Source organism: Saccopteryx leptura, chromosome 5 (genome assembly GCF_036850995.1).
Source record: "Saccopteryx leptura isolate mSacLep1 chromosome 5, mSacLep1_pri_phased_curated, whole genome shotgun sequence".
Taxonomy (NCBI): Eukaryota; Metazoa; Chordata; class Mammalia; order Chiroptera; family Emballonuridae; genus Saccopteryx; species Saccopteryx leptura.
In genome coordinates this window covers 207,661,748-207,678,096 of record NC_089507.1, presented here as the reverse complement: position 1 = coordinate 207,678,096, position 16,349 = coordinate 207,661,748, and the positions used below count along the sequence as shown (strand labels likewise).

General features: G+C 41.5%; 1 protein-coding gene across 7 annotated transcripts in view; it reads right to left on the bottom strand.

Moving 5' to 3' along the window:
- Positions 1-16,117, bottom strand: part of CHD6 (chromodomain helicase DNA binding protein 6) — a 178,082-nt gene extending 161,965 nt beyond the window's left edge. For 4 of the 7 annotated variants that reach the window (XM_066387784.1, XM_066387780.1, XM_066387785.1 and 1 more), the window contains exons 1-2: positions 16,044-16,117; positions 138-232 (exon numbers count right to left, since the gene is read on the bottom strand). The gene's annotated coding sequence lies outside the window, so the exon portion shown is untranslated. The remainder of the gene's footprint in view (positions 1-137; positions 233-16,043) is intronic. The other 3 variants (XM_066387781.1, XM_066387787.1, XM_066387783.1) reach the window with 3 other exon arrangements.
- Positions 16,118-16,349: the final 232 nt, after the last annotated feature.

The window sequence follows — 16,349 nt, the reverse complement described above, 5'->3', positions numbered from 1 at the left end:
ATGCCAAATCAACTTTCAAAACACATTTGAAAAGTTTCTTCCTTTCCAAATCCTTAACAAACTTCCCTGGATAGATGGGTGCTCCCTCTTCTGGCGTTCGAACAAAACTTTGGACAGAGCTCTAATCTGACATTTACCATGATGTTTGTAGTAGCAGTTTACACTTCTGTCTCTTCTAATAAACTGTGCATTCCTCAAGGACAGGGATCAACTTCTCGGTGCCCAGTAATGGCTGAAACAAAATGAAAGTTCAACAATTATTTACTAAATAAACGGTCATCACCTAATGTGGAATAAAGGAGCAACAACATGAAAAAAGGGAAAGGCAGTTGAATATGAAATGCCAAATTAGTTATGTAGACAAACTCTGACTCCAGAAGTGTACAGGGGAAAGAAAGTGCTTCTGGCAGATATACAGAGGGAAGGTCCCACGAAGACACTGGGACTTGTTCTCAAGTCTCCAAGGAAGGAAAATATCTAGATAGGCCAAGATAGGGCAGAGAACTATGAGCTTGGATAACAAACAGCTAAACCATGACCCCTTGCCTAGGAAAAAACCATTTAGCTGCCCTAGGTTTCCTCAAAAAGAAAAAAGCCTGAAAAAAAAAAACTTTAGAAATTAACCGTGCTCTCCATAGTTACATAAATCTATTCTGTTTCACTATCCTGCTTTATTTTTCTTCTAAGTCTTCCCACCACTTGAAACATTATGGTGGCCTGACCTGTGGTGGCGCAGTGGATAAAGCGTCGACCTGGAAATGCTGAGGTCGCCAGTTTGAAACCCTGGGCTTGCCTGGTCAAGGCACATATGGGAGTTGATGCTTCCAGCTCCTCCCCCCTGTCTCTCTCTCCTCTCTCTCTGTCTGTCTCTCTCTCTCTCCTCTCTAAAATAAATAAATAAAATTAAAAAAAAAAAGAAACATTATGGTTCTGTATATTCAAATACTGGCACAGAAGCTCTATGAGAGCAGAATCTTTGTTTTGTCCACTGTGCATCCCCAGGGTTTATATCAGTACCTAGCACACAGTAAATCTCCAATATACATTTGCTGAATGGGTTTATGACAGGTTTCTGCTCTAACACTACCTTTCACCTTGAGATTTCCTGCCAACCTCACCGAGTCTCCACACACCCAAATCCTGCCTATCCTTCGAAACCCTAATAAATGCCCTGTCTGACTCGAGCTTTCTGACTCCCCCCCCCTCCCTTTTCTGAGCTCCTTTATCATCCTTATCTTATGACACTTTTTACAGGCAACATTGTAATAGCACAATTATCTGTGTGTAAGTATATCTTATCTCCTCTTTATACTGTAAATTCTTTGACGGCAAGTTCTAGGTCACCCCACGCCTGCCCCAGCTTCTCGCCTTCCAGGGCATAGGGCTTTGTCAAGTTTTCAGTAAACCCCGTTGAATAGAAAGTGGTATTAAACCTTTAATATCAATATTAACAGTAGAAAGATTAAGATCAATAATGACCTATCTCAACTCACTTTGGTTCTATGATACCTGGTTCTTTAAAATATCTAATACTTAAAAATAAATAAATAAAATATCCAATACTCATATACTATGCTTATAATATGTCCAAGGCTTTAAATAAATGAACTCATTTTATCCTCAAAACAGCCATGAGATAGGTATTATTTATCTCCATTTTGCAGATGAGTAACTCAGACACAGAGAAGCTCACATAAGCCAGTAAGGGGCAGAGCCAGGATTCAAACCCAGGTGGTCTGGCTGCAGAATCCATGCATTTAACCATCACCTGTAATGCTTGTGTGATTGCCAGGCAGACTCCTATTCATAAAGCCAAATGAAACCTTCTGAGAAATTTAGGAAATAATTAGAAAATATTAGACGTACAGATATTTAAGGCAAAAAAATGATCCTCATCACAGAAAAGACAATTTCAGAGGGCAGTAAAAGTAGATAACAGGTGACAGAAAAGAATGGAGATTTTTTTTTTTTTTTTCATTTTTCTGAAGCTGGAAACAGGGAGAGACAGACAGACTCCCGCATGCTCCCAACTGGGGTCCACCCGGCACGCCCACCAGGGGGCGACGCTCTGCCCACCAGGGGGGGATGCTCTGCCCATCCTGGGCGTCGCCATGTTGCGACCAGAGCCACTCTAGCGCCTAAGGCAGAGGCCACAGAGCCATGCCCAGCGCCCGGGCCATCTTTGCTCCAATGGAGCCTTGGCTGCGGGAGGGGAAGAGAGAGACAGAGAGGAAAGCACGGCAGAGGGGTGGAGAAGCAAATGGGCGCTTCTCCTGTGTGCCCTGGCCGGGAATCGAACCCGGGTCCTCCGCACGCTAGGCCGACGCTCTACCGCTGAGCCAACCGGCCAGGGCAAGAATGGAGATTTTTACAGTACAACATTGGGAAGGACAAACACTGCTAAGAGACAATCGCCCTTGGAACTAGAACTTCAGAAGCATCTGTAGGAAGGGATGAAAGAGTTAAATGTGAGCTTTGTCATGAAGTTACCAGGGGCAGAGCCCACAGTGTGTATATAGTGGTGGGTACTGAGAGAGCACAGCATAGAGAACAGCAGCAAACTGTAGTACTTAAGAACGTGGGGCTCCCTGGCTGGTTGGCCCAGTGAATAGAGCGTTGGTCAGGTGTGTGGACATCCCAGGTTCGATTCCTGGTCAGGGCACACAGGAGAAGAGACTATCTGCTTCTCCCCCCTTCCCTATCCCCCTTCTATCCCACTTCCCTTCTTGCAGCCATTGGCTCAACTGGGTCACGGCTCTGGATACTGCCAATAGCTCAGCTGGTCTGAGCATTGGCCTCAGGCACTTAGAATAGCTCGGCTAATTCGAGCATCAGCCCTAGATGTGGGTTGCCAGGTGGATCATAGTCAGAGTGCATGTGGAAGTCTACTTCCCTTCATCTACTTAAAAAATAAATAAATAAATAAATAAATAAAATAATCAATTTTAAAGAAAAGAATGTAGGGCTCAGGCTGCTGGGTTACTAGTTCTGCATTTACAATTTAATTACTCTGTCTCATTTCCTCACCTATAAAATGGGCTTAGTATCAGCACTTAGCCATCAGCATAACTAATAATAATCCATGTGTATTCATCAGGATGACTTGGCTATGCTGCAGTTAAAACTATTTTTAAAACTCAGTGGTTTAAAGCATTAGTTTCCTTGCTTACACTACGTAACTGTTACCGATTTCTCTCAGAAAAAAAGGTATTTGCCTAGAAGTCTTTCACTCAAATTTCAATATCCAAAGCAAGTCACATAGCCACGCTCAACTTAAAGATAATGGACAAATGCAATCAAACAATGTACCCAGAAGAAAGAGACCCGAAGTATGGGTGAACAGCACTAATAACCACCATACCAGGAAAGAGCCTAGGACCACACCCAACATATAGTAAGCCCTCGATGATTGAGAGCTGCTATTATTATTATTATCATGATTATTGAGGGGCCTAGGAAAAACCTATTCTAATAACCCTAAGTCATAAAGCTGAAATGAATATGCAGATATGAAAAATCTAACATGCAGGTTATTTGCAATAAAGCAAAGCAAATTTATAAGCATCTCACTTATGATATAACAGAGGGGCATGCCAAAAAGTTTCTAGTAAGCAAAAAATAGTAAACAGAGTTACCAAAAGGAAAGACATGCCAAAATGTTTCTAGTAAACAAGAGCTCCCAAAATAGTACCACTCAGTCTTACTCTTTAAGACACATAAATTTTCATTGATAATTATCTTTATTTTATTTTGGAGAACATAAAAAAGATTACATAAACTTTCAAAAATTCACTTCTAATTTTGGAGCACTCCTTCCCTATATTTTCCCCCAAAGTTTTTTTGTTTGTTTGTTTGGGGGGGGGTTGTTTTGGGTTTTTTTTGGGGGGGGGGTTTGTGGCAGAGACAGAGAGTCAGACAGATAGGGACAGACAGAAAGGAAGGGAGAAAAATGAGAAACATCAATTCTTCGTTACTGTTCCTTTGTTGTTCATTGATTGATTTCTCATATGTGCCTTGACCTAGGGGCTACAGCAGACTGAGTGACCCCTTGCTCGAGCCAGTGACCTTGGACTCAAGCTGGTGAGCTTTGCTCAAACCAGATGAGCCCGCGCTCAAGCTGGAGACCTCGGGGTCTCGAACCTGGGTCCTCCACATCCCAGTCCGACGCTCTATCCACAGTGCCACCGCCTGGTCAGGCTCCCCCAAAGTTCTTAAGAAAAATTCTTCTATGTAAGTTTTTTCCCTAACGATCAGTTAGGGAGAATCTTATTTAGTAAGATGAGAACTGAATTCTAATCCTAACTTGGCTTAGACCAGCTCTATGGCTTCAAAAAATATTCACTCAACGAGGACTCTGTGCCATCAACCCTAGGCTGACAAAACTGGACTTCATGGTCTCTGGAGTCCCTTCCAACTCTACTCTTCTGCAATTCTAAGAAGCCAGAAAGAGGCTTTGGTTTAGAAGAACCTAGTTAAGATGCTGAATTGTGTGAAACCTGATAATGCTTATTAAATCTTGAACTAGAAATGACTGCCACAACCACAGTTATAATAATGGCAGTAACAAAGCTTCCTTCAAGAGCAAACATGGAAGAGAGTCAGGAGTACGCAGGGAGCACGGCTAGAAGCAAAGCTGAAGTTGGAGCAGGTAAGAGGGAGTGGGGTTTGACTATTATGTGTAAATAAGGAGACTGGTTGGTATTAGGGTGTGGCTTATGAAATCAGTCTTTTAGTAACATCTCACATCACATTCCAGTAGCAGCTCTGGGAACCAGTAACAGTGATGGATATACACTTCAAACAAGAACTTTTCCAAACCTTCTAAACTTGGAATCTGTCAACTATCAGATCTCAATTCCAACAGATCAGGTTTTCCAAGCCCGTAAGACCCTGAAGCAGTAATGCAAATGTATGACGAGAGCAATAACTTGAAACCCTTCAGAGAAAGTCAAACAAAGGAGCCTAAAGTATGTTGCAAAGCAATAAGCCCCCCAATTAGTGATATTTGTGTCATTTTCAGCTAAACAAAAGCCCCTGCCCAGACAACCTACCATGACATCTCAACCTACCATGACATCTCAACCTACCATGACTTTGAGCATATAAGCCTGTTTCTACAACAGAATGAAAGGAAAAACAGTGCTGTTTCTAATGAACACCAATGAAAGACAATATAGCATTAATTCATGCCATAAACAAAACATCAATAATCTTGTTATTCCTACAGCCCTATCCATGATCTTTAAGATTTAAGAAGCCTTCTGATTCTAACGTTCTATGAGAGTATAAAGCACATGGGACCCCTTACTGCCTCTCATGCTTCAAGCGTCACTGCCTAAATGACTAATAATCTCCTGCTTGAAAATCTAAAACCTGGCCAATATATTTAATAAAATTATGATATAGTTAGAAAGATTCATTTTATTATGCCTGGACAGCATTTTAAAAAGCTAAGATTCTACTTGTGGATTCTTCATATAGGAACTTCAAAAGCCATGTGTTCTTCTACTTGTCAATTACAAAATAATTTCCAGTACTGCAACTGATACTGAGCAATATATTAGAATCGATGTTATCCTTGATTATTAGGAGTTTAAAATCTGAAGTACAAGTAGGTGAGACTGGAGGCAGGGAAGCATATACAACCCTGAATGAGTAAAATAAATCCTTTCTTTTAACAAATCAACTTTTAGATATATTGGGGACAAAGAATAAGTCTCAATTTTTCAAGGGAGCCTTCATGAGTACTATTAAATACAAAGACAACCCTTGTAACTAAAAAACCATCCTCTAGATAAGCTGAAAAACCATAAATACTTTACATAGAAAAATCTCCATTAACTAGTCTAAACATATGAGAACCCTCAATAACCAGCTTTTTATATTGAGAACCGAAAAACTACAACACTGCACTTAAAAGCTGCCTGTCTTAAAACTTCTTATGAAAGAAAAAAACTTCAGCAGTCATGCTGAAAGACATCCCGCACATCAGGCACAGCTCTGAAGGACCAAAAGGCCTCCCTGGAAGAGCTACCCTGTTTGCAAAAAACCTTACATGACGCAGACCTAAATTTATTTTCTGATCCTACTATTTCGTAACATCAAATCAACTTTTACATAAAATAAATAGGTAAATATAAATGGGCAAACAGTACCAGATTTTATTAAATGATTGTGCTTAGTCTCATTTTAGGCTGAAAGCTAGTCTAGCCCCATATTGTATTTTCCTTTCTAAATGAATGAAAAAGTCTACCTCCCTCCCCCTAAAAAGGGCGGGGAGGGGGGCAACTAAAGGGTCTAGAACTTTGCTGACAAATGCTAATGCCACTAGCTATATGTGGCTATTTAAATTACCTAATAGTACAGTGTGTCCATAAAGTCATGGTGCACTTTTGACTGTTCATAGGAAAGCAACAAAAGACGATAGAAATGTGAAATCTGCACCAAATAAAAGGAAAACTCTCCCAGTTTCATACCTATTCAGTGCAGTTCGATGTGGGCTCACGCAGATTTTTTAGGGCTCCTTAGGTAGCTATCCCGTATAGCCTCTACAGACTCATCATAGACTGATGGCCTACCAGAACGGGGTTTCTCCACCAAACTGCCGGTTTCCTTCAACTGCTTATCCCACCGAGTAATGTGATTCTTATGTGATGGTGCTTCGTTATAAACGCGCAGATATTCACGTTGCACTTTGGTCATGGATTCGAATTTAGCGAGCCACAGAACACACTGAACTTTCCTCTGTACCGTCTACATCTCGACTGGTATGGCCGTGGGCTGCTCTGCTGTATACATGGTGTTACGTCATCATCTGTGCATGCGCACATGCTGCCACATCATCCTACAGAAACTGGGAGGGTTTTCCTTTTATTTGGTGCAGATTTCACATTTCTATCGTCTTTTGTTGCTTTCCTGTGACCGGTCAAAAGTGCACCATGACTTTACGGACACACTGTAGTAATTAAAATTTAAAAATCTGTCCCTCACTCATCACTAGCTACCTTTTAAGGACTCAAAAGCCACCAGTGACTACTAGGTCCCACATGGATACATTTCCATCACAACACAAAGTTCTGCTGGACAGCAATGATCTACAATAAAACACTTTCTCAAATTTTAATGTGTACGGAAATCATCAGGATAGCTTGTTATAACACAGATTACTGAGTCCCCACCCACGGTAGTTTATTTCAGTGAGTCTGGGGTGGGGGCCAAAAATTTCCGTGTCTAACAAGCTCCAAGATAATGCTAATATCGCCAATCATCCTGAATAGTGCTCTCTATGGTAAAGGACAAGTTTTCAATTTTTCCCAATGCATCGTGAACCAATACCTTTTTAAAATTTTTTCCATTTATTTGAGAGAAAGCAAGAAGAGAGAGAAGAGTATCAACTCGCCGTCCCACTCGGTTGTTCTGCCTATATAGATGTGCACTCACTGATTGCTTCCCGTACATGCCCTGACCCAGGATTGAACCCCCACGACCTTGGTGTGCAGGGACAACGCTTTATCCACTAAGCCACTGGGCCATAGTCTAGATCAATACTTTCATAAAATACTAGAAAAAAATTTAAAGACAAGGACTACTTTATAAACTTACATTATTTATTATTAGATTCAACAGACAAGTCATTTAAATAAAATGCTATAAAAGTATCTAAATGCTTCCTTTCAAGTTCTGCACCTACCTCGTCACAGACATGTCACAAATAGTCCACAGATCTGCATAGATCCACAGATTAACTTTCAGTAGCCCTGACCTTGAAGAGCTTATTTTATTTACACTTTCACAATAATCTTTTTTGGACCTGGTCATTAATGATCTCTTTCATATTCTCTATCATTTCCTCAGTGGATTTTTACAACTCAAGGCAAAACCGTTAATTCCATTACGCAGAATATCCGAGTCCCTTCAAGCAGCACTATACAGGATTCCCTTAAAGAAGCAATCTGATCGTGACATCAGTTATAATATAATCCAATTATGTCACATGGTAAACAAGATGGCTTGATTTTTTCAAGCTAACTCATGGTTAAATGTAAGCTGCTAACATTGCAAGAGGTATTATGCCAAAATATGCAATAAACATTAAACAAAGTCTCTGTTAAATTATGTAAAATTTCTTTCAGTAAATAAAGTTTATGATCTGGACCCAGCTTACCAAACATAACCTTGCAAAAGATTGCTTAGAATACTGATGGTTTCCTTCATCCCCAAGTAACGAGTCCAGGCACACGTCTTTACCTATGTACACTTAAGAACTACCCAACTCTCAGGTGTCTTCTCCAATTTACCTAGCAAACCAAACAGACTCTTCAACCTGTGGTCTGGCTCCACAAACAGACTTTTATGAAAACCTGCAGGGTGGCTTCAAGTTCAAGTCACTTCCTAAAGACACTACTTTTAGAATTTTCTTGTCACTCCAGAATTTTGTTTTACCAATTTGCTTGACTTTTACCTAAACAAATTATAAGGCCTAGAGAGCTTTAATATGATTCTTTTTCCTACAGTAATAAAGTGGTTCACTAGAACTTGACATATAAGCATGTCAAGTAAGATTACACACTCAACTAAACATTATTTTAAGATAAATTCCATTTAAAATGTACAATATTAACAGCAAATTGTGAAGTACCTCATACATAATCGAAGAATATAAAAATGGAGGGATTCTTTTAAAGTACTCCTCTTACAATGTAAAAAAGAAAACCCTTTTCCTTCTAACATATTGAATGAAGTAGTAACAGAATGAATAAGAAGTAGTTTTCAAAGCAAGAAAATGTCAGGAGCTTTTGCCATGGCCACCCCTCCTGTCCCATCTGCAGAGACAGATGGCTGAAACTGAGGCCCAGGACTCTCTAAGACTGTCTTGCAATTGCCCTCATGCCTCCCACTCCAACCTTTACCCATCCGACTGCATGAGCAAGGGCAGGGAATAGCTTCTCAAGTACGTGTAACAAGGCAAGGGAGAATTGTGGGAGGAGCCTTGCCTGGATGCTGGGGGGGGGGGGGTGTTTGCAGCAGTTCTTCCCCAAGCCCAAGACAAAGACAACTGATCTACCACAGGACCTGCTAAAGCAGGGGTCGGGAACCTATGGCTCGCGAGCCAGATGAGGCTCTTTTGATGGCTGCATCTGGCTCGCAGACAAATCTTTAATAAAAAAAAATAATGACATTAAAAATATAAAACATTCTCATGTATTACAATCCATTCATTTCCTACCGCTCATGTTCATGGTTGCGGGTGGCTGGAGCCAATCACAGCTGTCCTCCGGGACAACACCAAATTTTTATTGGATAATGCATAACGTACCACGTCGTTGTTTTGGCTCTCACAGAATTACATTTTAAAATATGTGGCGTTCATGGCTCTCTCAGCCAAAAAGGTTCCCGACCTCTGTGCTAAAGGGCAAAACAAACAAAAAAAAGAGTCCAACCAAGTCAGCCTCCAGGCAAAAGATTTTTCTCAGACAAAACAACTGTTTTGGAATGACCTAAATCAATGGTCCCTTTACTGTTTTTGCAGGCCTGTGGGAAGAGATTGGGGGAGAGGAAAGGAAAAGTGGGAGTCACAGATCCCTGTAAGAATCCTGAAAAGCAAGGATTTGCTTCCCATAAAAATGCACAGACAAACAAAATTTCACAGACTATTTGGGGAAGTTCACAGACCAGCCAATGACTCCCTACAGGCTCATGAAGCCCAGGATAAAAAGTCTCAACCTTACACTGGCCAGGTGGCTCAGTGGATAAAGCACTGTCGCTGGTTTGATCACCAGTCAGGTCAGGGTATGTGGGAGAAGCAATCAATGACACAACTGAGTGGAGCTGCAAGCTGATGCTTCCCCTTTCTCTCTCTCTCAATGGGAAAAAATTTTTAATTAAAAAATAAAGATCTCAACCTATAACAGGTATGAAATAAAGGTCAATGTTACCACAGTGGTTAGACATTCTTTTAACCTGAAGCTTGATATTTTACATAAAGAATCTTAGAATCAAAAACCATAGAGATTCCAAAAATACATATACAAAATAGTATACAGGATAATCCAAAACATATATTAAGAATTTACTAATGAAATATTATATCAGTGAATACTCTCTATAGCAGCGGTTCTCAACCTGTGGGTCGCAACCCCAGCGGGGTCGCCTAAAGCCATCGGAAAATACACAATGCATATCAGGTATTTACATTCTGAATCATAACTGTAGCAAAATTACAGTTATGAAGTAGCCACCAAAATTATTTTTTGGTTTGGGGTCACCGCAACATGAGGAACTGTATTGCGGGGTCACAGCATTAGAAAGGTTGAGAACCACTGCTCTATAGGAATCTTTAATATAGGAGCAGAAAAAAAAAAACTTCTTTTCTTTTTTTGTTAGAAGCACCATGGGAATATATAGAAAAATCATTTTTTCCTTGCTAAAAATTTTAAGTCCTCTGTCATGACTATAAAGAAAAAAGGTTCATCAATTTTTTTAAATTCCTCAAAATAGGAGCTATTTATGTCATATACATTATCAAAGATTCTAAGTCTCAATAATGACAAGTGATATAAGGAATAAATGTAGAATGATATAAAGAATCACTATTACCAACTATAAAAACCAATGAATATAGGTACTATAAGCAAAAATAAATACTTTTATCTACATTTTAATGCAAATAGATTTAGTTCAGAAATGAGAACAGGGGTGGGTATTTTAAAATAATCATTGTACTACCTTTGGGACTTTTATGGAAGTAACAGCATTTCTCATGATGGTATCAATGCGTCCACAAAATGAACTACTGAAAAGAACACTTTGGCAAAGAAAAAGTGCCTGCATTCTCCCTCTGCATTTCATGGTTATTACTGTACCCAGCTACGCCTGAAAATTCTAAGCCCTAGGAAGACCATTCCTACACTAGAGACGAGGGGAGAAAGGGTGCCCTCACTATATTCCAATATGCCTCTTCCATGACAACTTCTTGAAATGAGGAATAGAAATGGATGTATGTATGGAAGAACACAGGCAAAGTGAGTTAGTTAACCTAGCACCTTACCACTAAAATATAACAGCACACTTCAGCTCTGGAAAAAAATCTCAAGAAAGGGTTGCTGATGAAAAGGATACTTACTTTGCAACCTGAGGATCTGGGTTCAAATTCTGACTCTAACATTTACTAACTTTATGGCCTTGAATAAATTACTTCATTTCACTGAGCTGCAGTCCAGCCTCACCACGTGGTTATGAAAACAGGAAGTTTTTCTTTTCTATCTAGCCCAGGGGTCTCAAACTCAACTCAGCATGTGGGCCGCAGAGCAAGATCACAGCCATTAGGCGGGCCGCACTAGGTCTACAAAAGGCAACTGTTACGCAATACTTTTCTCATTGCAGTTGAAAACAAAAAAAAATCAGTACAACAAGCACAATCGTACATGCAGTTTACTCAGTGTCACAAAACAACCAGAAACTGTAGTTCGCACCACAACTGCTGTTAACTAAGCTAATATCTAGCTAGGATGCTAGAGAAATGAAAAATACAAGTAGGCCCCTAGGCTTACTTAATTTTATCCAAAATATTTTGAACTTCATGGATTAGTCTGCGGGCCGCACAAAATTGTTCGGCGGGCCGCGAGTTTGAGACCCCTGATCTAGCCCCAGTACCTGGCTGAGTGCTGAACACATACCAGGTTTTCATTCAGTGATACTTCTTTTTGCTACTCTCACAAGTATGTTCTCTAGGGAACAGATATCTAAGCCCTTGCTATTACTTTATGTATTTCAAAGAGTCTTCAATATACAGTAGTCCCTCCTTATGCATGGTTTTGCTTTCTGCAGTTCCAAGCTACCCACAGTCAATGACAGTCCAAAACATTAAATGGAAAATTTTAGAAATAAACAATTCATAAGTTTAAATTGTGCACTGTTCGGCATATTGTAATAAAAATCTCGCACTGCCTGACCTGTGGTGGCGCAGTGGATAAAGCATCGACCTGGAATGCTGAGGTCGTCGGTTCAGAACCCTGGGCTTGCCTGGTCAAGGCACATATGGGAGTTGATGCTTTCTGCTCCTCCCTCCCCCTTCTCTCTCTCTCCTCTCTAAAAATTAATAAAAGAAAATTTTTTAAAAAAAATAAAAATCTCGCACCATCCCACTCTGTCCCACCCGGGATATGAATCATCCCTTTGTCCAGCGTCCCCACACTCCATCCGCTACCACCTGTGCTACCCACCTGTTCATCAACTTAGTAGCCTTCTGAGTTATCAGATCTACTGTCTCGGTATCGCAGTGCTTGTGTTCGAGCTACCCTTACAGTCGCCTAATACTGCCACAATGCCTACATCCTTCAACTCGCTTCATCTCATCACACAGGCACTATATCACCTCCCATCATCAAAAGGAGAGTAGATCCAGTACCCAGTACAGTAAGATATTTTCAGAGACCACATTCACATAACTTTTATTACAGTATGTTGTTATAATTGTTCTATTTTATTACTATTTTATTTTTGTTAATCCCTTGCTGTGTCAATTTTATGTTACACTATCATATGTATGTATAAGGAAAAAGCATACAGTTGACTCGTGAACAACCCAGACTAAAATGCACTGTTCCACTTATATGCAGATTTCTTTTCCAGAAATACTGTATATGTATTTTCTCTTACACTTTTCTTAATGACATTTGCTTTTCTCTAGCTTACTTTATTATAAGTATATAATACATGTAACATACAAATATGTGCTAATGGTACTTATGTCAATGGTTATGCCAATGATTGTAGACACTATAACCTTCATACAACATCAAGGTGGTTAACTCTTTTGCAGACCAGCACAAAACTTCTGGTGGCTGAAAACCATTTACTTATATTATCTGTAAGGCTTCCGATCAATAGTAAACTATTAGTTAAGTTTCTGGGGAGTCAAAAGTTGTGCATTTTCAACTCTGTAGGGATTCAGTGCCCCTAATCCGTGTTATTCAAGGGTCAACTGTACATAAAAGGTTTGGTACTATCTGCAGTTTCACATATCCACTGGGGGGTCTTGGAACATCCCTATGGATAAGGGGGACTTAAGGGAGGCTATCACAGTAACCAGTACAGAAGAATTCAGGCAGTCCCATGAAATTCACTCAGCCCTTCAGCTAAATTAAACTAAAGCTTTGTATGAGGCATGAAAGTATAAAGAGAACCACTAAATATTTATTAAAAGTAAAACTATTTTAAACCTTGCTATCCTGGGGAAGAAGGGAGGGAAAAAGAGAACAGTCTCCTCACTTGACTTAGGTATTGTCACTGTACTATATGCTGTCACTATCATATACCAAAGATATCTTTGCAGGTAAAAATCCTTGAATCCTAACACCTGTAAAAGGGTTCAGAACATGAGTGATCCATGTGTGACTCCATTTGGTCATAACTAAAACAAAACAAACAAAAAATCAGAGGCACCTACAGTGAGATTCATGCTTGAGGATATGAAACCCTTTTCCGTCATGGTTTAACACCCGGAAGACAAACCATTAAACCCTGCTTGAGGGCAGAGCCATATTTTCAAGAAAACCAAAAAACTCCTTTGAAACTTCAATGAATCAAAGAGCTCCATGACACAGCAGACCAAGGGCCTGTTGCTTCTGATAGGCTTCTTGTAATGTAAAGACAACAGTCATGATTGAGATCTCTGGTTTCTAAAGAAATGCAATTCTGCTTCAGACTTCATTTGGCATTTAAAATAGTTATAAGAAAAGAAAATCACTAAACATAAAAAACTAACTGCCAAAGTATCTTCCAGTAATACAGCAGGGTTAGTCATGGCTTCCCCATTCCCTTCCAACTGGCCTTTCAACTTCTTGGGTGGTTCGCATGAAGTACTACTATACGGAAGAGATCAAGGGAACTTTCAGCTATACTCTACTAATAATAAATTATAAAAATAATTATAAAGAGATAGATTAAAAAGTTGTGGTAAAAAGTGATCATATTGAGATTTTCAGTGCTATAACAACAAAAAAGCTAAATGTAATAAGCAAAGAGATAACCACAGTATAAAAGATGTGATTCGAGGCAGACTATGAGACCACGATGAGACACGACCAATTTCACAAAGGTCTGGATTTACTATGCCCATGGCCAACCTACAGCAAGGATAATACCATAGTCTGGTTACTACTATAAGGGAGATTCCAAAGTTAGCAAAATGGGAAAAAATGTTATAAAGGAGAGCTTTTAATAGCCCATTAATCAAGAAAAACGTTTCAATAGTTCATCATAATTCATTTTGGAAATTGCCCTGGTCCAGAAAGAAGTCCAAAACTAATAATTTTATCACTCCACATTTTCCAAGGCCAGCAGTTACAGTCATGCATGACTTATATGAAACCACCTGTTCTGGTTGGCATAAAACATGTTACTTGAAGATTCATGCCTAATCGTTTTATCATACATGGATCTCAAACCTCCTTTCTATTGCCAGAGAGCCTCAAAGTTCACAAAAGCTATCTCCCTGAGTTTGCCCCCCTGATCTTTCAATTTGGCTTAGCAACAAAGTCTCCGTTCATGCACTTAATGAGCACACATCCTCAGTGAGAAAGATAATTTACAATTAGCCTTGGGATCACAGGAAAAGTGGATTCTGTCCGGACTTTCTTAAGGACCACAAGTGTATCCCTAAAAAATACGTCAAAATTTGGGGCCTGCTAGGATGGTATTCTTCTATGATATTTGAGAAACAATAAAATCTCAGACCAACAGGGCAGATATTACGAAAATTGTAAAAATTTTCAATGTGTATTTTCTCATTCACAGATCTGTTTACACCAGAGTTGGGCAGGTTCGAGGGGGTGAAGAATAATGCATACACACAGCCCCAAAGATGCCTGGAAAGGCCAAGGATTCTCTAAAAACCCTGGCCAGATTACTAATGGTTCATAAACCTTAATTTGGAGCACACGGGTCTACGAGCCTACAAGTTCAAAATTGAATTATACTGCCTTATTAGATCCCACACTATCGAAACCCCAGTCCCATCAGTCATAACTGGAACTAGAAATACTTTATGTACACAAATATAAGTGCCTGCTTATGTATTTTTAATTGGAGCAAATAAAACTGAAGCTGCAAACAAACTCAAATTTCAATTATCTCACTAGTGAGTGGATTTCCTAATAGCGTCTTTTTAAAAAACCAAGTCGCTGCCAACCCTCTGCATATCTGACAGGCATGTCCCTGGAAATTTGGGAGCTACAGACTCCGTTACTTCTCAACAGCAAAGGAAATAAATACCCCGAAGGGGACAGATTTCCTTTTAAAAAAAAAAAAAAAAAAAAAAAGCTCAAACACGCAATCTAATAATGCATAAAAACTTGGCTGCGGGATTGCTAGGCACCTCCAGGGTTCCAATTTTGGGGGCGAGTGCGCGCTAGTGCGTAAGGAGGAGGCGGAGGGGTGCGCGCTCCGAGGACGCGCCGGGGCCCCCGCCCCCTCCCGAAGCAGCAGCCTGGCACCAGCCGACCCTCCTCCACCCCTGCAAACAGACGCAGGACGCCAATAGAGCAACTTCTCCGCGGGGGCGGCGGCGGAATAGCGGTCACCCCAGCCGAGTCGAGCCGAGCGCGGCGCGGCCGGGCTCGGGGGGCTGGAGGGGTCCCTCCTCGGCCCGTCCCGGGGGGTCCTCCGCACGCCCCGCCTCCGCCCGTCAGGCCTAGGGTCGGGGGCTGCCCGGACCCCCGCCCCTCCGCGCGGCCCGCAGCGGTGCACTCCCAAGGACGGCCGCCGGCCCCGAGCGCGGCCTGAGCGCGAGCGCGAGCGAGACGCGGAGGCGGCCGGCCCCTCTTCCCAGGCCTCAGGCCGCCGTCTGCCCTCCGCCAGGCCGCCCGCCGCCAGCTCCGCTCGGACCCCGGCCGGGCCTGGCCTCGGCGCCACCGCAGCCCCTCATCCCGACTCCATTCATAGGGGCACCCTAGCCCGGCCGGCGGGGCGGGGCCGGGGACCCGCGGACAAGGCCAGCCCCCCGAGGCCGGGGAGGAAAATAAAAAGTTAAGAGAAGAACTTACCTAAAATGGCTCCTGCAGCAGCCAAAATACAAACAGCTATTATTTGGTGAAGTTTAGCTCAGACACCCTGCAAGGACACCCTAACGCGGCTCGGGCCCGCCTTCCTTGCCACATCATTGGGCTTCACCAGCCCAAAACATAGAGTCATTGGTCAGCCTAGCTGCCTTTCAGGTAGAAGCCCATTTCAAGCTTGCTTGCAGGGGCGAGTGATGGGCTCGCTCCATTGTGCTCATATTTGCATGGATGTGAGCGCGGCGTTGATTGGCCGGCGTTGGGACCGCCCCGCCCCCTGCCTCGCGCCCCCCG